Raw genomic sequence first — 7,492 nt, forward strand, 5'->3', positions numbered from 1 at the left:
TATTAAAAGGAAAATGAATCTCTTCAAATGTCATCCATAACAAAGTGCCTGCACAGACTTTGCTAATTTTCTTTTTTTTTTAATTTTTCTTTTATTAAATTTTAGAGAGGAGAGAAAATGAGAGAGAGAGAGAGAGAGAGAGAGAGAGAGAGAGAGAAGGAGGAGGGAGGAGCAGGAAGCATCAACTTCCATATGTGCCTTGACCAGGCAATCCCAGGGCTTCGAACCGGTGACCTCAGCGTTCCAGGTCGACGCCCCCTCCACTGCGCCACCACAGGTCAGGCACTAATTTTCTTAAATCAATGTAGTTTATTTCAGGTAGACCTCTGGGTCAGAACAGGCTCAAACTATCTTCTACCTTTCCATAATGGTCTGGCCTATGATGCAGAGTTAAAGGTGCAATGATGTCGTAACTACTAAATATAATAAAATACAAATTATGCACACCACACTGTGCTCTTTAACAAAAGACTAATGGATATTTTATGATTTTTTTAAAAATGAAGCATGTCTAACAAAAGAAAGATTTGAGATAAGATCCCTCTTTAAGTAACAAATAAACTAAAACTAATCAATCTTTCACAAATATTTGCTTTCTTATTGAAGTTTTTACTACAGTCACAGTATCAACCTCATCTAACATTACTATTTTCCATGACAGATGTGTGCTACCTGCTTGTCATTCATTTCCTCACAGAATGTACTAAATTTACAGGAGTGGTATGAAGGGATAGAGAATGAATAGACTTGCACATCAGAAGACCAGAGTTTGAAGTTCAACTACTTCATTTACAAATCTCTTACATACTTTTTTTTCTTATTAGCTGAAAAAAAAATGGCAGTGAAAACACCAGGTCCACGCACATCCCAAGGTCATTGTAAAAATTGTACTGCATTGATATAGTACTTCATAGTCTTTAAAGGGTTTCATCTGTACTGTCTAATTCCAGTTCGATGCTTTTTCTATATCCAGTAGCTATCTTTATTTAAGAGAAGAGCTCTTAGGTAATATGATGTAAGCTTAGCAATGTAGGTACTAAAACAATGGTTCTTTTCATGACCAGGTTGTTCTTATTTTCATCAATACAATCTCAGAGAAGATTGTCCTGTAGACCTTTGCGAATGCTTTCTTACACCCCTGGGGGAGTCTGTGTACAGTCTTGATAGCAGGATACACAACAGAAAGGCAAGGCAATGCCTGTGGGTTACCATGGCAAGTCACCAGCTAAATCAAAATGGGGTCTAAGTGACACTCCAGCCAGAAAAAGTCATTTTGCCCGAAGAGAGCCCAAACTTCATTGGAAAACTAACTTCCTATATATTTGTTAGGGCTGCCATAATAAACTCCTATAGCATGGATTGTTTGAAGAACAGAAGTCCATTTTCTCGCATTTTCTGCAGGCTGTGAGTCTGATATTCAGGTATTGGTAGGATTGGCTTCTTTGAAGCCTGTGTCTGTGACTTGCAAATGGTTGCCTTCTTTTTGTATCCTCACATAGTCATCCTTTGCTCTGTGTTTTTCTGTCCTATTCTCTCCTTCTAATAAGAATTAGGGTTCACCTCAATTATTTTAGTTAACCTTAATTGCCTCTTTTTATGCCCTATATCCAAATACAAGCATCCTATAACAACCACCCCTGATGTCACCTTACCCATTTTCATGGGTTAATAACTCTAAATTTCTTCTTCACTAACACTCAGAGATTCATGACTCACTCAATATGTGCTATTAAACTTGAAATGATCCGTAGGATTATGAATATGGCTGAAATTGTGCCGATGCAAAGCCAAGATATGTGCAATTGAACACGTATCTCGGGAAACTGAAGTGCCCAGAAGATGGTCCTTTCAGAAGTTATCAACCTGAAAGCAAGTGAAATTTTTATTTGATGATAAACTTGGAGCAAACTCATTCTGTGCTGGACCGGAGCCTGTTCTTGGCCATGTCCAGAGAGGAGACGCTGTTGGGTATATTATTGGGGTGTTGACCCAGCAAGCATTCATGTCAATTATACTCAATGGGATTGAAATCACAGCTGAAGTCTCTCCACAGAGGGCAAACCACAGTGTGGAGACCAGGCTCGGTGACCCTGGTCACAGCGCCCTCCATTTAAAAGCCACATTGCCTCTCAGCACCTTCCTCTGCTATTAGTTGTAGAAGATGAGCATATTTCCTTTTACAGATTGTCCTGTTAGGGTCTCTTTTCTGTCTTACTGACATTTTGCTTGAGAAAAAAAGAAATCAAGCTTCAAGAGCAGCTTCTTTCAGAGCTTCCAAAGTAACAACTTCTATCATTTTGCAGTTTCCAAACAGGAGCAGATCAGAGAATCTTTCTTCTGCACCCTAAAGAACAGAGCAAGTTGCACTCTGTCTCTTTTTTTTCTTTTAATTTCAAAGAAGAAATAGAAGGAAAGAGAAGGACCAGGCTTTAGGCTAAGCAAAAATCAGTACCATAAATAAATCAGCTTAAATCTAATACACCGCTCTTATGCTACAGCAAAACAAGTTTGCAAACTGATGGTCGTGTCCCTGAATTTGGTGAGGAATTGCATAACACATCGGTTAGGCCAAAAAGGCCCCAATAAATCAATCTTTACTAAACAGAAAACGAGACTTGGCCACGTCAAAGAAGCCGAAACATGTGCATGAAATTTCCACATTAAAAACTCATCGCTCTTGCCTGGGTCCTGATGCAATTTGAAAGAAAACAGACAATTCTATAATTTTAGCAAAAATATTTATGGTACGGTATACAAGTTCACCAAAACATTCTCTCCCAAGTTCTTTAGAAAAAAAAATATCATCATTCTTTACCCTCGCAAAGGGGCTGCTAAAATAAATTTATTTTTAGCGTATTTCAGAACATTCTGGATCCTAACTATAAAAAAATGCATGAGTGCTCCCATTATTTCTACCTACTCCCCCATCTCCAATAAAGGACACTTTGGCCACATGCCCTGTGGCCCTTCTCTACTTCTTTATAGTACACTATGAGGGAATCCTCTAGTTTGTTATACATAAACCTGAGAATCAAGGCCAGTTGGTCAGCATTTCAAAGACAAGGTCAAAAATCAGGTTGCAGAGAGAAAAAAAAAAAGTAATTTAAATCAAAATTGCTGTTTTTTAATTCTGGCCCCAAGAAAACTCTTTTAAGTCTAGGTTTTATGTATGCAATATTTGGGCAAATATATATTTGTGTAAATTTATATAAAGAATATATAAAATAAATACATGAAACATTACTTATATCATGCTAAGTTATTGTAAGGGTTGGATCAAAGGGGAAAAAAACATGTGGAAAGTTTTAAAAGTCATGTATTCATTCATTCATTTATACATTCAGCAAACTATTTTGGGCCAGGTGAGGTTGCCATGATCAGATGGAAGTCCTGGACCACAAGCAACTCAGAACACAGTGAGGGAACCAGAGGTGCCACTGGGATTAGTCGATTGGCGTAAGTGTTGGGACAGAAGTTTGCCCAGCAAGGTCAGGCGAGAACTAAGGAGGGCAGGTGAGAGTCAGCCATGCAAACTGTCACCCTAGAGGATAAGTACTTTATTTTTAATTCTGGAAAACAACCAAGGCCCCATTTTTATCAAACAAAAGGGAGATGAACATGAGTATTTCTCCTTGGGCCTTCTCTTATTAATTCTCACATGCATACACCTTTCACTGAGGACAATCCCGGCTGATGTGCAGAAACAAAAGGAATTTAGGCCTTTGTGGTGGACAGTTTCTAAGATGACCCCCAATTATTCCCATTTTTGATCTTTGCACTTGTTCTCTTCAGCCCTTGACTGTGGGTGACAGCTGTGACCTGATTGTAGCTCACATAACATGGAAAACATAATGGGTCGTCAGTTCCATAATTCCATTACATAAAATAATCAACTGTCTTGCTAGAGGGTGTTCCTCATTGTTGCTGAACTCAAAGGGTTCACTGCTTGGGTGTTCTATTCAAGAAAGTGATGCAGTTGTCGTGCGGTTGCTTTATTTACTTGCAGCAAGTAAAGGAGATAGGGGAATTCATAGCCATAGCTCTGCCTCTCCAAAAGGAGACTTGACCATTGCTTATAGACACTATTTGGTCAATTAATTACACATTGATTTCTTCCTTGTGGTTGGCTGCATTTATCCATTTGAGTACCTGTCTACTCATCCCCTTTACAGCTGCATCTGCAAAATACTGTGCTACATTTTAACATTTAGTAAGAAGTCACATTTAAAACTGCCAGGACTTTGAGACCCTTGCCTTAACACCCATTGCTAGCTTTGATAAAGCAAGCTCTATTTAGTAAGTTGCTCCCCAGACAAGAAAGTGGTTGTAGCCTCAGGCCAAGAATCTGAGGACCCCAGTCTAACTGGAAACAAGGGACTTAATTCTGCCAACAACCATGGAAGTGCTTGGAAGTGGATCCTTCCCCACTTAAGCCTTGAGGTTAGACTGCAGCCCCAGCCAACAATTTAACTGCAGCCTTTTGAGATCCTAAAGCAGAGGACCCAACTTAGCTATGCATGAACTTGTGACCCACAGAAAGAGTGACATAATAAATGTGTGCTATTTCCTGTGGCTAAGTTTGTGACAATTTATAATGCAACATGAGATAACAAATACTATACACAATGGGAAAAAAGGGGAAATTCAATACATAGTTTCCCTCCTGTGTGAAAATTATTTAATTCACCAAAGAAAGTGATTTAAAGTAGAACTTTCTCAGGTGAACACCTGTGCATAAGGAGAGATATGCATTTTTCTTACCATTGGTGTTGTCAGATGAGAAAGATTTTACCCAGATTTTCAGAGGAAACCCATTCTGACCTCAGGGTATCTATATTATCCTCTTTCTGCCTTACTCCCAGGCATCAGCAGATGGTAAAATATGCCCTCAACTCCCTATATCTCCTTTGGCACAATTCATTTCTGAAGTCAAATCTCAGCCTGTCTCCTTGGATGCCTGAGAAATATGAGAGAATTCTGCAGCTGAAGTGACTTCAAACTCCGCGACTTTTGCAGATTCTTAACTCCTTTGTTTTTGAGAGGTATCAAACTTAAATGTTTCACTAAAGGTAAAACTCTAACACAGTGGCTGGCAAACCTGCTTTGTAAACGGTGAGGTAGGAATTATTTTAGGTTTTGATTTGTTGCAATTCCTTGACTCTGTTCTTATACCAGAAAAGCAGTCACAGACAATCTACAAACAAGTGAACAGGACAGGGTTACAATAAACTTTATCCACATTGATATTTGAGTTTCCTATAATATGCACATCTTGAGAAATAGTCTTTTTTATTTAAAAATATAAAAGCATTCTTTGCTCACGAGACACACAAAAATAGCGAGGTAGACCTGATTTAGCCTGACCCCTGCTCAAAACCATGAATTGCTCCCCCTTCTCCCTTCCTCTCTCTCTCTAAAAACAATAAGTTAAAAAAAAAAAAAAAGGAGAAGAGAAAGAAGCCCCAACCAAATAGCTTGGTTGGTTTGAGAGCGTCATCCCGAAGGAGAGAAGTTGCGATTTCGATCCCTGGTCAGGGTATATACAGGAACAGATGGATACTCCTGTGTCTGTCTGTCTTTCTCTACCTCCCTCTCTCTCTTTATCCTTTCCTTTTTCTCTAAAATCAATACATTTTTTTAAATATTAAAAAAAAAACAACCCATGAATTCCTAGGTATGAGGGGTGGCACTCCCAGTGACTTCTAGTGATCATAATATTTTTGAATTTTTATTAGCTTAACTCATATTTATTTTAAAAATTAGCATGAGAGGCAGAGAGGTGCTGTAGATTCAGGGAGGAAGAAAGGGGATAAATAAGGGATGGACCAGAGAAATGGATGGCACCCTGTATCAAACAGATGTTGATGGGACATTGCACTGTAAAAAAAACAAGGGGGGGGGGAATGGGATTATTATTTTATTTTGTCATTCTTGAAACTGAAGGGAAATATTAGATGTTATGTAAAACCTGTATCGGCCCTGGACGGTTGGCTCAGTGGTAGAGCGTCGGCCTGCCGTGCGGGGGACCCGGGTTCGATTCTCGGCCAGGGCACATAGAAGAAGCGCCCATTTGCTTCTCCACCCCCTCCCCCTCCTTCCTCTCTGTCTCTCTCTTCCCCTCCCACAGCCAAGGCTCCATTGGAGCAAAGATGACCCGGTGCTGGGGATGGCTCCTTGGCCTCTGCCCCAGGCGCTAGAGTGGCTCTGGTCGTGGCAGAGCGACGCCCCGGAGGGGAAGAGCATCGCCCCCTGGTGGGCAGAGCATCGCCCCTAGTGGGCGTGTCGGGTGGATCCCGGTCCGGCGCATGCGGGAGTCTGTCTGACTGTCTCTCCTCCCCGTTTCCAGCTTCAGAAAAATACAAAAAAAAAAACCCAAAAACCTGTATCATTTTAGTCAAATTGCCAGGGTAGGGACTTCTATTTTACTATAATTGTTCCCAGAGGTACAGAGAATTCTTCTAAGGATTGAAGATTCTCTTAAGGATTGACATCAGGTTGGGAATGAAGTGATTGTCATGTATGAGCAGACCACACACAGAGCTACACTCCTCGTGACCCAGACTTTGGGTCCTCGGCTTTGCTATTGACCCGCTGTGATCCCCCAGGCCAGCCAGTAACCAGACTACCCAGGAGATAAGTGGCAGCATGAGATGCCACAGCCTGGAACGGACAGTGCCTGTCCAAAGCGTGGAAGGTCGTTGCTGCCAGGTAGAAATATGAAACTTGTCCTAAGAAGCATGAAAGAGCAGTTAAACCAGGGAAAACATCACCATCTCCTGAGTGAACTTTGATAATGTACATGCTTTCATGTTTCTCTTGGAGTCTCCTATTTCTTCTTTCACTTTAGACTTTTCTTATATAAGAAGGAGGAAAGGGCAGGAGACAAGGAGTAGAAGAATGAGGTGGCTCTTGATTAAGAACCTTGACTAGAAGATGTGCCTGGTCTCAAGTTTCCTTCCAGTTGCAAGAATGGAGCTGCTTCCCTTTTACTTCTAGAATAACCCACCCCCTCCAGAGCTCTTCCCCTATTTTTAACATGCCTGAGGCTCAGTCAGTGCTTTCTGAGTGTTTATTAATAGGTATGATCCCTGTTCCTTTGTGAAGAAACACCTATATTGTGGGCTCTGGGCACCCACACATGCAGAGACACAGATCTTGAATTCCCCTCTCAGAGAGCGAAAGATTTAAAATTGTAGCTGTTAAATGGACTGAGGTGACCTGTCTTAAAGCATAAGTTTGTACAGTCTTCCCCGAGCAATTATAAGTAAGTTACCCCGTAGCAATATTTTGTTATTTTAATGAAAAGGGGGAAAAATTAAAGACTAATATTAGAGAAAATAAATTACAGAGATGGGAGTACTCTCTACAGACTGTCATTTTATTTCTTTGATTCTGTATAGACCCATGTTCAAGCCATCTTCTAAAAGAGTGGACACATTCAGACAGACCAGACTCTCAGTGGAACAGAAGCAGAATCAGGTGGTTCTTCTCA

General features: G+C 40.6%; 1 non-coding gene across 1 annotated transcript; it reads left to right on the forward strand.

Moving 5' to 3' along the window:
- Positions 1 to 5,976: 5,976 nt before the first annotated feature.
- TRNAG-GCC (transfer RNA glycine (anticodon GCC)) lies at positions 5,977 to 6,052 on the forward strand. The gene has a single exon. It is a non-coding gene; the product is annotated as a tRNA-Gly (tRNA).
- The last annotated feature ends 1,440 nt before the right edge of the window (positions 6,053 to 7,492 follow it).

This window comes from Saccopteryx bilineata, chromosome 6 (assembly GCF_036850765.1).
Source record: "Saccopteryx bilineata isolate mSacBil1 chromosome 6, mSacBil1_pri_phased_curated, whole genome shotgun sequence".
In the NCBI taxonomy this organism is placed as follows: Eukaryota; Metazoa; Chordata; class Mammalia; order Chiroptera; family Emballonuridae; genus Saccopteryx; species Saccopteryx bilineata.